Below are 17,451 nucleotides of genomic sequence, written 5' to 3'. Positions count from 1 at the left end.
CTTCTTCTTTTTGCAAAAACTTCTGAGAACGCATATGACCTCCCCAAATTCTTCGCAACTATATTCTGTTCACAGGTACACATATCCGCTGCTGAATCACTAGGTTCTCATCAACTTAAGTCATTTGCAGCGTTCCTCGAAGAAAAATTGCACACCACATCAGAAACAGGCAGCACGGGGCCGCTAGAGCCAAAGGCAGTAATGTGCCATTGATGTTGGATCCAAAGTTGATCCTTGATTTCATCGACCTGTGGCACAAGGACCCCAACACACCTCTGCCTGAGATGAACCTCACTCCTGGTCAAAGTCATGTGTTGACGGCCTTCATTGATGAGGAAAAATGGAAATATGAGCAGGGAGGAAGGTGAAGAAAGCTCAGTACAAGAAAGAGCGCTTTCTAAAGCAAAACGTCTTGAAGCTTTCACCTGAAGAACTTGTAGCTCTGCAATCAGAGATCAAGCAACTGAGTGATGAATTTGATCGCTACTATGCTGACTGGCTTGGAGCCAAAGTCAGATTTGTGAAGATAACTGAGAAGTTCACTACCAATGTTGCAACCCCAACGCAACAACAAATTCCTCAGGCTGAGGCATCTGCTCAGCCTACAGAAGAACATGCCAGCACCGCTGATGAAAATCAGGCTGCTGATGAAACTGCTAGTGTCAGGGCTGATGACTGCATTCCATCCTCTGATGACTCTGCCAGGGCAACCACTAGTGTTGCGCCTGAAGAAACTGTCAGGACAGCTGAAGCTTCAACGGCTGTGCCTGAAGAAACTACAAATGCCAGGGCAACTACATCAGGTGTGCCTGAAGTAATTAAACCAATTTCCTCTGCTCCTTCGGCACCTACACCAAGTCCAATTCTTCCTTCTGCATCAAAAGCGAAGAAGACCAAGGCTGCGGAGTGTGCAGCTATGAAGAAAGGAAAGCATCAACTTCATCAGATTCTTCAGCTCCGAAGAAGATGAAGAAATTGACTAGCTCTTTTGAGAATCCGATTGATGTTGTTCCCGTCTCAAGCATGCCATCAAAGGAACTCGTTTCTTTTGATGAAGAATATGTGATCCCAAGCGGATCCGATGAAGATATTCCTTCTGCTGCTTCCTCAGAGCAGTTGGATGAAGAAATTGAAGCGGATGCAATCCCTTCAACCGCAGTTGTCTCATCGCCGATGCCTCAATTCACGGCTGTAGAGGCCGACGTTGAAGAAAAGAGTGATGAAGATGAGGATGTGGACATTGGGTGCACAACGCATGTGATGAACGATGACTTTTGGGAAAGTCAGCACCCCAATTCTCCTCTCTTCACACCTCTGCAACAAATTCCTCAGTCCCCAGTGCATACTAAAGATCAAATGGGATCTGAAGAACCTCACCCCACTCCGTCTGTTCATGAAGAGATTCCAGCCACTAGTGCTGATGTTAATATTGATGAAGAATTAAAGACCCAGGCTGCCTTTGAAGAAGAAACTAAAATTCGTCAGCATGTGGATCCTGAGATTGCGATTCTAGAGGTTGTGATGCAATTGACTGACACTCCTCAGCCCAAGCCAAAGGATCCCTTCTCAGAGAAGCAAAAATTCAAGGCTGATGACTTCTTCGGCGAGCATCTGTTCTTCACCGAGTATAACCCATATGACTTTGCTCGTCTTAGAAGGAAGCGTTTCTGGACTGCCAGCCAAGCCAACTTCTATTCTTCACTGCTTTTCAACAAAGACAAAGTCTTCGACCATGAGCATATTCCTCACGTGGACATGGAATCACTGCCTTGCTTCGCCCCAGTCCTCAGTGTGCTTCATGATGCAGGACTGCTCAACTTTTGCACTGACATTGTTGATTGGAATGAAGAGCTAATTCTTTAGTTCTATGCAACGCTGCACATCACAGGAGATGCTAATGATGTGAACTCTTGGGTATTGGACTGGATGACAGAGAATACACACTACAAAGCACCGGCCTCTGAATTGCTTGATGCCCTGCCTGTCAGTCCTCCCCTTGAAGGTGCTCGTTGCCTATACCATGAACCTGAACTTACCGCTCATTACATGCAAGTATTAATGAAGCCGCTGAAGCCCGGTCAAGCCCCCAGGACCAAATTCCTCATGAAGGAATTGTTGTATGTGCCTAGAACTGTCTATCGCATTCTGTCGAAGACATTGAGTCCAATCAAAGGCCACGACTCGAATGATGAAGAAGTTGTTGGTGTCATGAAGAATCTGCTTTTCAACATCATGCATGGCATTCCTGTCAACTATCATGATTTCTTCATGAGGACTCTAGCGAATGTTGCACTCTCTCCATTTGAGTTGAAGCCTTATGCTCCTTGGATTATGAGATTCCTCAGAACAAGGTCTTCACTCAACTACAAGGCTGACACTCTCAACCGTGGCAGCTATTTGCCCCCCATTCAAGTCCTCAAGCGGACATTTTCCTCAGCTGATGAAAAGGGAAAGGCCGCTGCTGTTATTGATGAAGGCATTCGTCCATTGGATGGTCAGTTTCGCAAAGCTGCATCTTACTCCACCAATGATGACTCTGCCACTCATGACTCTGCCGCAAATGCTTCAAAGCAAAATCCTCAAGGCACAGCTCCAAGGGTGATGACTGATCGTGAGCTTCTCCTCAGTCTTCACCAAAAGGTCGATCGCAACCACAAATGGGTTAAGCGTCAGTTTGGTTCAATTCTTCACAACATGACTGCTGCACACAATGTAGTGAAGAAAAACCATTACTACCTCCATGAAGTCTTCGCTCGCACCTGGGCTGTTCTGTCACATCTGTATGGTGAAGAAGATCTGAAGCGAATGGGTCTCAAGCAGGACTTTGACTGGTCTCAACCACCAGCGAAGAAATTCAAGAAGGTCAAAGTTCCCTCCTTGGTGGCCAGCTCATATTCCTCATCACGTGACACGGATGAGCATGAAGACTTGGACGACACTGCGGCAGGCCCTACTACCACAACCAACCCCAACAACGCTGGCGCTCCTTCATCATCATGATATTATTCAGGGGCGTTAGTCCTCATTTTCGATCCTTTTGGTCATTTGATGACAAAGGGGGAGAAATTTGAGTTAGTCTTCAAGCGGGTCTACCTATATGGGCATTTTTTCTAAGTTACAACTCTCGTTCTTTTGAAGACTTTGCTAGATCGAGTTGTAAACTTAAACCCTATGGTGGTCTGATACATTTGCTGTGTTATTCTGCATGATTATTCCTCATAATGTTGATGCACGCATGCTGAATTACATCAGTCACCATATTTCATCATGCATTTCAAATTCTTCATATTATATGTCAAATGCGTGTATGAATTAAAAGATATAGGGGGAGATCTCCATGATTTCACTCTTCAAGTGTGCATTGCTTCAAAAGCAAATTCCTCCCTATGCACATCTTCAGGGGGAGTTCTTCTATATCTTGCAATCAAATTCCTCAATATCAGTATTTACACTTCATATGTTTATCCCCGTTGAAAACTTAACCTATATTGTCATCAATCACCAAAAAGGGGGAGATTGTAAGTGCATCTAGTGCCCCTTAGTGATTTTGATGTATTGAAGACTTATAGGTTAAGGGACTGATGTGTTTGTGAGTGTACACAGGTCTATAAGTCTATGAGGAGTTTGATATTTACAGAGAAAGTCGACCCCTAAAAATGAAGTTCTTCGACTGAAGACTTTGGATTTCTGAAGACTTTCTGAAGACTTTGAAAATGAAGAAATTGGTGTGACCCTGAAGAATTGGTATTCATTTGAGGAACATGAAGCGTGAAGACTTTTGTTTTCGTAGTTTCATTTTCTTTTTCTTGAGTCATAGGAAACACCGTACTGTTAAAGGGGTTGAGGAAATACTAAGGAAAAATTTCCATGTGATGCTCAACTCAAAATCCTACACCTACCAATCCCTTCGAGTGAAGCCATTGCAAATCTCATACAGTTCATTCAATTTCTTTAGTGACAGAGACGAAGTTCTTCTGGTCTCTGAGGAATTTGTTCTGACTGAGGAGTTAGGAATTCGCCAGTGCAGATTGCCTACATGGGAGGAACATGATAGCCCTGAGGAATTTGATAGTCAAATTTCCGACCGTTGCTGTGTTATGCGCCAGCTGTCCCAAAATATCTACCCACCTAACAGTCATATCATTGAAGGGCATTTATGTCTTATCATGTCGGGCTGCTCCCTAGGCTATAAATAGCCGCCCCCTACAACCACTAGCTGGTTGGCTGCTCCGAGAGAAACAGACACTTATCATTTGAGAGCATCCCATCCTTCGAGGACTTTGAGCGATAAATCATCAAGTGATGAAACCCAAACCCAAACACCTACAAACCCAAAGTGATTGAGCATCACTCAAGAGATTGATCCTGCGTGGATCTGACGCTTGTTACCTTTGAAGACTGTGCATCTTCCAGACGGTTAGGCGTCATGGTCTAGAGCTTCCATGAGGAAATTGTGGATCGCCGAGTGACCGAGTTTGTGAAGGTTTGGAAGTCACCTGAAGACTTACCATGAGTGATTCGGCTAGGTCTGTGTGACCTTAGCTTAAGGAGAATACGGTGAGGACTGTGTGTCCTCAGGTTTAAATACCTAGCCGCTCCAACCAGACGTACAACTGTCACAGCAGTTGGAACTGGTCTACCAAATCATTGTCTTCACAAGGCCTACTGGTTCTATTTCCTCAGCTCTTTAATTTCCTCATTAGTTGTGTGCTTGTTCATATCTGTTTGAAGACTTTGACTGAAGACTCTCTCAATTTCCTCAGTTCAATTTCTTCAGTCTGTTTGTCTTCATCCTGTTTTATCCTGTGCTTACGCTTCTTGTACTCTGTGTCTATTTTTCATTTCATCATGATGTCCATGTTTATGTTTCATGTATGTATCTGAGTACTTATTCGCTGCAAGTAGTTCTTCGCTTAGGAATTTCCTCACCCTGAAATTCCTCAGTGAAGAATTCATAAAAATCGCCTATTCACCCCCCCTCTGGTCAACTTAACGCACTTTCAGGAGCTGCTCCAACGACGGAACCGTCCATCACAGCGGAGCAGTACCCTCGGTGCCATTTCTAGAGGCCTCAGATCTTCTTCCCCACCTCCGACAGTTACACCAGCATCACCATCCTCCACGTCCAACCCAATGATGCTGAGGTCGACAAGGCTATGCCAAAGAGGTTGTACACTTGTTGCATCACTTTGTTACTCTGCATTCATGTCGATCCCTCAGGGATCCTTTGCTATGGAACTACATGGTACTACTATTCATGTATTTGGTTAGAAGGAGTGGAGCAAAGCAAAACTGGAGGATTTTTTCCTTTGGTGTCTCTTTCAAAGAAAAAATGTAGGAATTTTAATATCCACTTGGACGTCCTTTTCAAATGAATATGCATGAAGAACAGGACTAATTGCATTACTGGCATAATAAGAATATTTTTTTTCATTTTCACGTGGTTTGACTTTAATTTGACCATGTTTCTCCATTCCTATGTTCTTCCAATTCATGTGAACCAAACACCCAGGTTGACAGAAATCCTATGTTTCCCAATGCTCTGTTTTGCACGTGCATTCCTATCCTATTCCTGTGTTTTTCCTATCCATGCGTTTATAGAATCCTCCAATTCTAAGGATCCCTTACATATTTACTTCATTTTCAGATAGGCGTCAAAGAAAACTCTGTGTGTTATGTCCTGCTCCTGCCATGCCGTCATCCACCCCACCTGAGGTGCACCATCGACAGAAGCGTTCACTGCAGCAGAGATTCCCCCTGCAAGATTTTCTTTCGCCGCCTCAGATCATCTTACCCGTTGCCGGCAGCCACGCCAACTGCATTACCATCATCGACTGAGCAGATGAATCTGAGGACTACACAGTTCCTGAAGAGAGGTCGCAGTCTTTTGTGTTTGCTTACATTATACATCGGTTATTATTACCTGCTACTTTATCATTCGAACTTGAGTTTTAAAATGCCCATGGGTCTCATATCGAGGCAGCAACGAATAGTATCTGTCTACTATCTGGTTCATCTGGGGTCTTCTATGTGGTTCATGTTGGGTGGGCAACAAACAGTAGATGATCCATTCTCTATCTTTTTAAAACTGAAGCTATAATCTACCTGCTATGATTAGTTTTGGATCTATCCACTCGTTTGCTACCATCAGTCTTTATTTTTGCATGCACCCCTTAGGCCTTACAAAATCTAACTATTTTCTTTATTATGCATGTCAGTTATTGTACACAATTGTACTGAACATGTAGAGAAAAGGAGAAGACCGTTGTGTGGGAATATAATGTCATGCAGACGCCGCTCCATGGTGGGCGAAGTGGGCCCCCTCCTGCCATTCCAGATTGTATTCCAGAGGAAGATAACTGTTCAGATGGGGATTCAGAGGGAGCCGACCACTCCTATTTACCACCTGAGATGTTTGCACTAACCTGGCATGCTGATGTTGGTCATATCATGCATATGGCGCCTCGCATTGCTTACATTATACATCTTATATGTCATCAGCTTAGTTTAGATTTCCTTTGTGTGAATGCCACCTATTTGGTTTCTATATCATACTCCCACCGTTCCTAAATATTTGTCTTTTTAGAGATTTCAACAAGTGACTACATACGGAGCAAAATGAGTGAATCTACACTCTAAAATATGTCTATATACATCCGTATGTGGTAGTCCATTTGAAATATCTAAAAAGACAAATATTTAGGAATGGAGGGAGTATATGGGAATTATGCAATGCGATCTTCTTTCGCCAGGCATCATATACGTGAATCATGCAATGCCATCCTGTTTAGCCAGTAATCGCATATGTGAATTGTATCGTGCCATATTTTTTTTCATAATGTATTCCATTTGTCAACAATGTTTATACATTCATCTACTCTTCCTATGCATGAGCCATGAAAGTGCGTTATATCGACTAGAGGGGGGTGCATAGGAGATTTTTAATAATTCTTCACTGAGGAATTTGCGGGTGAGGAAATTACTTAGCGAAGAACTACTTGCAGCGGAATAAGTACTCAGAAGTAAACATAACAAAACATAAGCATGGTCATCATGATGAAATGAATACAAGCACAGAGTACAGAAAGCGTAAACACAGGATAACACAGGATGAAGACAAACAAACTGAAGAAATTGAACTGAGAAAATTGAGAAAGTCTTCAGTCAAAGTCTTCAAACATATATGAACAAGCGCACAACAAGGTTATGAGGAAATGAAAGAGATGAGGAAATAGAACCAGTAAGCTTGGTGAAGACAATGATTTGGTAGACCAGTTCCAACTGCTGTCTCAGTTGTACATCTGGTTGGAGCGGCTAGGTATTTAAACCTGAGGACACACAGTCCCGGACACACAGTCCTCACCGTATTCTCCTTGAGCAAAGGTCACACAGACCTCGCCCAATCACTCATGGTAAGTCTTCAGCTGACTTCCAAACCTTCACAAACTCGGTCACTCGGTGATCCACAATTCCTCTTGGATGCTCTAGACCATGACGCCTAACCGTCTGCAAGAAGCACAGTCTTCAAAGGTAACAAGCGTCGGATCCACGCAGGATCAATCTCTTCAGTGATGCTCAATCACTTTGGGTTTGTAGGTGTTTGGGTTTGGGTTTTCCTCACTTGATGATTTCCACTCAAAGTCGTCGGAGGATGGGATGCTCTCAAATGACAAGTGTCAGTTTCTCTCGGAGCAGCCAACCAGCTAGTGGTTGTAGGGGGCGGCTATTTATAGCCTAGGGAGCAGCCTGACATGATAAGACATAAATGCCCTTCAATGATATGACTGTTAGGTCGGTAGATATTTCGGGACAGCTGGCACAAGGCACAGCAACGGTCGAAAATTCGAGTATCAAATTCCTCAGGGCTATCATGTTCCTCACTGTGTAGGCAATCCGCACTGGCGAATTCCTAACTCCTCAGTCAGAACAAATTCCTCAGAGACCAGAAGAACTTCGTCTCTGTCACTGAAGAATATGACTGAACTATATGAGATTTGCAATGGCTTCACTCGAAGGGATTGGTAGGTGTAGGATTTTCAGTTGAGCATCACATGGAAATTTTTTCTTAGTATTTCCTCGACCCCCTTTAAGAGTACGGTGTTTCCTATGACTCAAGAAAGAGAAAATGAAACTACGAAAACAAAAGTCTTCACGCTCGTCAGTTCATAAAAAAATTTATACTATTAATTTCTTTTTATCCATAATGGGTTTACCTTAAAAAAGAGGGGAAGCAGAACCAAGTCAAGATATGAATACCAAGTCTTCAAGGTCACACCAATTTCTTCACTTTCAAAGTCTTCAGAATTCCAAAGTATTCAGTCGAAGAACTTCATTTTTAGGGGTCGACTTTCTCTGTAAATATCAAGCTCCTCATAGACTTATAGACCTGTGTACACTCATAAACACATTAGTCCCTTAACCTATAAGTCTTCAATCCACCAAAATCACTAAGGGGCACTAGATGCACTTACAATCTCTCCCTTTTTGGTGATTGATGAAAATATAGGTTAAGTTTTCAACGGGGATAAACATATGAAGTGTAAATACTGAAAATGAGGAATTTGATTGCAAGATATAGAAGAACTCCCCCTGAAGATGTGCATAGTGAGGAATTTGCTTTTGAAGCAATGCACACTTGAAGAGTAGAATCATGGAGATCTCCCCCTATATCTTGTAATTCATACACGCATTTGATATATAATATGAAGAATTTGAAATGCATGATGAAATATGGTGATTGATGTAATTCAGCATGCGTGCATTAACATTAATGAGGAGTAAGCATGCAGGAGAACACAGCAAAAGTATCAGACCACCATCGGATTTAAGTTTACAACTCGATCCAATAAAGTCTCAGAAGAACGAGAGTTGTAACTTAGCAAAAAAACGCCCATATAGATAGACCCGCTTGAAGACTAACTCAAATTTCTCCCCCTTTGTCATCGAATGACCAAAAGGGTCGAAAATGAGGACTAACGCCCCTGAAGAATATCAAGTTGATGAAGGAGCGCCAGCGTTGTCGGGGTCGTTTATTGATGTAGGGCCTGCCGCAGTGTCGTCCAAGTCTTCATTCTCGTCGGTGTCGCGCGATGAAGAATAGGAGCTGGCCACCAAGGAAGGAACCTTGACCTTCTTGTATTTCTTCGGTGGAGGAGCAGACCAGTCAAAATCTTCCTTCAGACCCATTTTCTTCGGATCTTCTTCGCTATAAATGTGAGACAGAATAGCCCAGGTACGGTTGAGGGTTTCATGAAGGTAGTAATGGTTTTTCTTCACTGCATTGTGGGTAGCATTCATGTTGTGAAGAATTGAACCAAACTGACGCTTGACCCATTTGTGATTGCGATCAACCTCAGGAATCGCAATGAGGAATGTGCTCATGATCGAAGACTTTGTCTTTGTTGAACAGCACTGAGGACTAAAAGTTTGCCTGGCTGGCAGTCCAGAAACGCCTCTTCCTAATGAGAGCAGAGTCATAGGGGATGTAATCAGTGAAGAATACGTGCTCGCCGAAGAAATCATCAGTCTTGAATTTTTGCTTCCTTGAGAATGGATCCTTTGGCTTGGGTTGAGGCGTGTCAGTCAGTTGCATCACAACCTCAGGAATCGCAATCTCAGGTTCTTCAGGCTGAGGAATTTCTGGTTCCTCTTCAGTGGCAGTCTGTGTCTTCAAAGATTCAGCAGCAGCAGTTTCTTCAGCACTAGTGGCTGGAATTTCTTCCTGAACAGATGCAGTGGGTTGATTTTCTTCAGAGCCCATTTGAACAGTTTGTGCTGGGGACTGAGGGATTTGTTGCAATGGCATGAACAGAGGGGAGTTGGGATGCTGACTATCCCAAAAATCATCATTCATCAATGGAGTAGTGCTCCCAATGTCCACGTCAGAATTTTGTTCATCCAATTCCTCAACGCCGACCTCTTCAGCAGTGAACTGAGGCATGGGCGAGGAGACAATCGGAGTTGAAGGGATTGCATCCACTTCAATTTCTTCATCCATCTGCTCTGAGGAAGCAGCAGAGGGAATATCTTCATCAGATCCGCTGGGGATCACATATTCTTCATCGAAAGGGACGATTTCCTTTGATGGCATGCTGGAAACAGGAACAGCATCAATTGGATTTTCAAATGAGCTTGTCAATTTCTTCATCTTCTTCGGTGCTTAAGAATCTGATGAAGTTGATGCCTTCCTTTTCTTCACAGCTACACGCTCTGCAGCCTTGGTCTTCTTCACATCTGATGCAGATGGAAGGATCGGAGTTGGGGTAGGCGCAGGAGGAGCAGAGGAATTTGGTTGATTTTCTTCAGGCACAACTGATGCAGTTGCCCTGACATCTTACTTTTCTTCAGGCGCACCACTAGTGGATGCCCTGGCAATTTCTTCAGCGGCTGGAATGCAGTCATCAGCCCTGGAACTCACATTTTCTTCAGCACCTGATTTTCATCAGCGGTGCTAGCGTGCTCTTCTGTTGGTTGAGCAGATGCTTCGGCTTGAGGAATTTCTGGTTGCGATGGAGCTGCAACCTTTGAAGTGAATTTCTCAGTCAGTTTTACAAACCTGACCTTGGCTCCTTGCCAATCAGCATAGTAAGCATTGAAGTCATCGCTGAGGCCTTTGATTTCAGCCTGGATCTTCACTAGTTCTTCAGTTTTCATAGAGACAACGTTTTTCTTCAGGAAGCGCTCCTTCCTGTACTGAGCTTTCTTCAGCTGCCTTGTCTTCTCAAATTTCCATTTCTCCTCTTCAATGAAGGCAGTCAAAACATGACTTTGACCTGGTGTGAGGTTCATCTCAGGCAAAGGAGTGTTGGGATCTTTGTGCCAGAGATCGATGTAGTCTAGGATCAGCTTCGGATCCAAAAGCAGTGGCACATTGCTTCCTTTGGCTCTAACGGCCTTGACTTGTCTGTCCCTGATGATTTTGGCTAGTTCATCATCATCAGCCTCATCATCATCAGAGGGCACTTGGAAAGCAACCTGCTTCTTGTGAGGACTTGGTCGAGGACCTCGTCCAGCAGCAGACTTTTTCTTCAGCAGAGAGGGGCCAGCTGAGGAACTTGGAGCAGTTAAAGAACTTGCAGAGGCTCCTGAGGCAATAGATATGCCTGCTGTCCTTTGGCATGTGGCAAGATGCACAGGTGCTGAGGATTTAGTTGGAGCAGCCGAAGACTTTGACGGAGGAGCTGAGGACTTTGGAGGAGCAGGTGCAGTTTGTGGAGCTGGTCGTGAGGGCTTTGAGGAATCTGGCCGTGAGGGCATTGCTGAGGAACTTGGCCTTGAGGACATTGAAGGTGAAGCACTTGGCTTATGCGCAGGCTTCTTTGCCATGGCCTTCTTCGGCTTGCTAGCAGAGGCCTCAGCAGAGGTAGCAGCAACAGCAGAGTCCTCGTTGAATTTCCTCACTGCTTCTCTGGCTTGTCTAGCCAGCTTGGCCCATTCATCAGGATAATCCTCACCGCACTTGAGGCTAGTGGGATCTGCTTCTTGGCCAGGTGCCAATGGAGGTCTTGGGCATGGAGGATTGAGTGTGAATTTCTTCATGTATTTGGGAGTAACATACATGTACTCCCTCCACTCTCTTGCCCATCTCCTCTCTATCCTTTGGATGCGCACCTTGCGCTGATTTTTGTCCTCTTTTCCAAACTTGGCCTCGTCAGGAGTGCATTAATCCTTGTATATGTCATCAGGGATTTCAAAAGCAGTGTTGACCTCAGGCCTCTTTCCTCCTTTCTGTGGCTTCTTTCCATCAGCCATTTTCTTCAGATGAGGAATTTGAACAATGGAATTCTCTGTAGATGTATGCAACTTTTCTTCGAGGAACGTTCCAAATGAGTTAATTTGATGAGAACCTAGTGATTCAGCAGCAGACATGAGTACCTGTGAACAGAGTATAGTTGCGAGGAATTTGGAGAGGTCATATGCGTTCTCAGAAAGTTTTGTAAAAAAGAACAAGTTTGAGGAATTTGACCAGATGAGTCTTTGAAGAATTTCACTAAGCGTTCTTTGTCTTAGGTTCCAGAGTTGTACAGATCAGAAATCCACACAATTGAGGAATCTTGAAGAAAAATATAGCTTAGAGAAATGAAGCAAGAGCAGGTGACGTGTGGGGTGTTTAATGTGTGAAGATTTGAAGAAAAACACCTTTGAGGATTTTGTAGAAATCATTTGAATCAAAGAGGGCAGTAAAAGTAACTTTTAATTACCCTGGACGAAGAACACGACAAACTGGGAAGTGGAGAAGTGAAGTTCGTCAGTGCAGATCTTCCACGCCCTAACTCGGCAGAGGAAGACGGCTACGGCGGCGGCGGAGTCAAGAAATCCACGGTCGGCGCGAGTACGACGGGGACGAGGTCGAGGCAGTGAAGCTCTTCCTCACCGGCGACGATGAAGTAGCGGCGGCGCTAGGGTTTGAGAAACTCGAGTTGGAGTGAGGTCGAGCGGAGTAAAGGAGAAGTGAGGAAGGGAAGGGGTATTTATAGCCACGGTGAAAAACTGTTCGCCCGAAGAATTTGGACGAACGTGCCCCTGACCCTTCTCATTCACTTGACATGTGTCACCCACGTACTGAGAAGTAGAGATCGTGTGAGATCGTGGGTGAATAGATAAGTGTCTTTGTGGGATTCGAAATGGTTTGAGCGGCAAAACCGAAAATTTTGGATAAGATAAGTTTAACCGTTGTGTTCGCAAATTCTTCAGCTGACAAGGACACTGTGAAGATTTTGAACGAGTTTCAAATAGAACGCACATGAAGAATTTGTGAATAGATTGGGTTGAGTTTAGCATAGAGGGGGAAGGGTCCGATCACATTCACTTAGCAGAAAATGCAACTTGAAGAATTAGCAATAAGTGAATGCTGTAGAGGACATAAACTCATATATATATAGCCAATGAAGAAAAATGACGGAAATGGTAAAGACAATGCAAAGTTGAAGAAAATGAACAACTGAAGAATTTCAAAACTGAGGAAAACACAAATTGAAGATTTTCAACTTTGGTGGTGGCGTGACCCACCGTATAAGAATGATGATTTCAGACACCGCGTACAATTGTCGTAGGGCTCTGAGAATCAAATTCTTCGTTAATTTCTTCACACTTAGAGTGTTATTATTCATTGATTGAAGAAAAACGTTTCTTCATGTGTTGCACATCTAAGTCATCAATTTTGCCTATGTGTTACGATGAGTATCCTTTTCAAAGAACATTCGAAGATTCTAAGATATTTAGCTCACACCGCAACTTGCTAAATCTCTTCTCATCCAAGGGCTTTGTGAAGATATCGGCTAGTTGTTCTTCAGTCTTCACATGCTCAATAGAAATGTCGCCCTTCAACACATGATCACGAAGAAAATGATGACGAATCTGAATGTGCTTTGTCTTCGAGTGCTGAACTAGGTTGTGAGCAATTTTGATGGCACTCTCATTGTCACAGAAGAGAGGCACATTCTTCACGTTGACGTCGTAGTCCTTGAGAGTTTGCTTCATCCACAGCAATTGAGCACAGCAAAAACCAGCAGCAATGTACTCAGCTTCAGCAGTAGACAGTGATACACAGTTCTGTTTCTTCGAGGACCAACAGACCAAAGATCGTCCGAGGAAATGACATGTACCAGATGTTGACTTGCGGTCGACATGATCACCAGCATAGTCAGAGTCTGAATATCCAATGAGATCAAAAGCCGAGCCCTTGGGGTACCATAATCCAAGTGTTGGTGTGTGAGCTAGATATCGAAGAATATGCTTCACAGCCTTATGGTGTGATTCCTTCGGTGTAGCTTGAAATCGGGCACACATGCAAACACTAAGCATAATATCTGGTCTAGATGCACATAAATACAATAAAGAACCAATCATGGAGCGGTATACCTTTTGATCGAAGTCAATACCATTTTCATCAGTGCATAGATGGCCATTTGTGGGCATAGGAATTTTGACGCCTTTGCAATCTTGCATGCCGAATTTCCTCAGTACATCCTTGAGGTATTTCTCCTGAGATATGAATATGCCATTGCGCTGTTGACGAATTTGAAGACCTAAGAAGAATTTCAATTCTCCCATCATAGACATTTCACATTCCTCTCTCATCATATAACCAAATTCGTCAGTGTAACGTTGGTCAGTACAGCCAAAGATAATATCATCAACATATATTTGGCACACAAACAGTTCACCATCATAAGATTTAGTGAAAAGGGTATGGTCGAGTGAGCCGGGTTTGAAGCCTTTCTTCATGAGGAATTCCTTCAAAGTATCATAGCATGCCCAAGGGGCCTGCTTGAGGCCATAGAGGGCCTTATTGAGTCTGAAGACTTTGTCAGGATGCTTTGGATCTTCAAAACCAGGGGGTTGAGCAACATATACTTCTTCCTCAAGCTTACCATTGAGGAATGCACTTTTCACATCCATTTGATATAGAGTGATATCATGATGGTTAGCATAAGCAAGTAATATGCCAATAGCCTCAAGTCTAGCAACAGGTGCAAAAGTTTCATCAAAACCAATTCCTTCAACCTGTGTGTAGCCTTGAGCTACAAGCCGAGCCTTATTCCTCACCACAAGACCATTTTCATCTTGTTTATTGTGGTAGATCCACTTTGTGCCAATGATGTTGTGCTTGCGAGGATCTGGACATTTGATCAGTTCCCTGACGTTGTTGAGCTCGAACTGATGTAATTCTTCTTGCATGACCTGAATCCACTCAAGCTCCAGAAATGCTTCATCTACCTTGGCGGGCTCCGTGATAGAGACAAAAGCAAAGTGCCCACAAAAGTTAGATAAATGTGAAGCTCTTGAGCGTGTGAGAGGACCTGGTGCTTCAATGTCATCGATGATCTTGTCAATTTGCACTTCTTTTGCAACGTGAGGATGAGCTGGTTGTCGTCGAGGAATTTGATCAGCATTTTCTTCAACACCATTTTCTTCTAGTGCCTCACCTCGACGTTCTTCACGTTCTGGAATGAATTCTTCAGCAGATTCTTTGGTAGGAATGACATCCTCAGTAGCCTTGAACTTGATAGATTCCTTAGGTGCTCGTTCATCTATCACAGAAGGTAGGTGCTCTCTTTGCGAGCCATTAGTTTCATCGAACCGCACATCTACAGTTTCAACAACCTTGTGAAGAACGTTGTTGAAGACTCTGTAGGTGTGCGAGTCCTTTCCGTAACCAAGCATGAAACCTTCATGTGCTTTTGGTGCAAATTTAGAGTTGTGATGAGGATCTCTAATCCAGCATTTAGCACCAAAGACTTTGAAATAACTCACATTGGGTTTCTTGTTAGTGAGGAGTTCATAGGCAGTCTTCTTGAAGAATTTGTGAAGATATACTCTGTTGATGATGTGGCATGCAGTATCAATTGCATCAATCCAGAAATGACGAGGCGTTTTGCATTCATCAAGCATAGTGCGAGCCATCTCAGCAAGAGTCCTGTTCTTGCGCTCCACGACGCCATTCTGCTGAGGAGTATAAGGAGCAGATAACTCATGAGTAATACCAAGTTCATCAAGATACTCATCAAGACCAGAATTCTTGAACTCAGTTCCATTGTCACTTCTGATGTGCTTGATCTTCACACCAAAGTTGGTTGAAGCCCTCGAGGAAAATCGTTTGAAGACTTCCTGCACTTCATGTTTGTAAGTAACAATGTGTACCCATGTGTATCGAGAGTAAACATCAACAATAACAAAGCCATATTGAGATGCATCATTTGAAACTGCAGAATAATGGTTAGGACCGAAGAGATCCATATGAAGCAATTCAAATGGTCGAGTAGTGGACATGATAGTCTTCGCTGGATGCTTAGCCTTTGTCATCTTCCCAGCTTCACAGGCTCCGCATAAGTGATCCTTGAGGAATTTGACATTCTCAATGCCAATGACGTGCTTCTTCTTCGCAAGCATGTGCAAATTCCTCATGCCTGCATGACCAAGTCGTCGATGCCATAGCCAGCCTTATGAAGCTTTTACAAGTAGGCACACGGCTGGTTGTGGTCCTGAAGAGAAATCAACAATATACAAGTCTCCTCTCCTAAAGCCTTCGAAGACTTAGGAATTGTCAGCTTCCATGATCACAACACAACGATACTTGCCAAAGACAACAACCATATCAAGATCACAAAGCATTGAGACAGACATGAGATTGTATCCTAAGGACTCGACAAGCATGACTTTGTCCATGTGTCGATCCTTTGAGATCGCAACCTTACCTAGACCCAATACCTGACTTTTGCCTTTGTCAGCGAAGATGATATGCTTTAGATGCGATGGAGATAAGGGAGCATCCATCAATAGATTCTTGTCACCAGTCATGTGATTTGTACATCCACTATCGAGGACCCACTCAGTGGCTTTGGGTTGATCATCCTGCAGATGAATTAGTGCAGCTTACGAACTCATATACTTCATCAGTGAAGCATATGACATCAATTCATCAGATCAATTTCATCAAGCATCAGAACAGATAAAGCAGTATGAGGACGTGAGAAATGAAAGTTCATTCCTTCATGATTAGCCTGCGTCCTTTCAGGCATTTTCAGGTCTCCAGCAAATTCTTCAGACGTTTTCGCACGACTGGAGACCTGACCCTGCAGAAGAGATTGTTCTTTTTCTTCACCACCCACATCTGAAGGGGTGGCAAAGAGTTCATCACTTTGTGAGATCCATACGAGAAAGGCAGCATAGAATCATGTCCATTTCGTTTCACATAAGAGGAGTTATGATAGGCATATGAATAAGCAGAGAAATTCTTCAAGGACTTATGAACATAATGGTTTGAAGAATAATGCACATATTCATAGCCCTTAGCTCTTCCGTGCGAAACAGAGTTGTTAGCACAATGATATTCATATGAGGACTTTGAACCTTTTGAGGAATTTGATCCACGCGAGGAATTTTGTCCGTATGAGGACTTGGATCCATATGAAGAATTTGATCTGGGGTTCCTATTCTTCATAGGTGGTGTCATGAGGACATTCACCTGAAGACTTTCAAGGCACCTTTTGGGATCCCAGATTTTCTTCATAGGGGAACCGTTCCTGCAGTTAGTGCCAACATATCTAGAAAATACTTCACCATTCTGATTTTTGAACAGTTTATAGTTGGAGTCAAATGACTCATCAGAAGAATGAGGAGATTCACATGTAAAGCCAGATAGGTTAGATGGATCAACTGGAGGTCCCTTTGCAGCAACCCATGAGGTTTTGGGGTACTTCTCAGGCTTCCAATATGTACCATCAGCATTGAGTTTCCTCTCAAAGGCAATACCCTCTTTCCTAGGGTTCCTGTTGAGGATCTGCTTTTTAAGCATATCACAAAGAGTCTGATGCCCTTTGAGCCTTTTGTACATGCCTGTCATGTACAATTCCTTCAGCCCTGCATCATCAGTGATGCTAGCAATGTCCTCAGATGAGGAATTAGTGATAGCAGAGGCAGGTGAAGAATTTGTAGCATTAGAAGCATTTG

This window comes from Aegilops tauschii, chromosome 3 (genome assembly GCF_002575655.3).
Source record: "Aegilops tauschii subsp. strangulata cultivar AL8/78 chromosome 3, Aet v6.0, whole genome shotgun sequence".
In the NCBI taxonomy this organism is placed as follows: Eukaryota; Viridiplantae; Streptophyta; class Magnoliopsida; order Poales; family Poaceae; genus Aegilops; species Aegilops tauschii.
Note: the sequence above shows the minus strand (reverse complement) of the source record.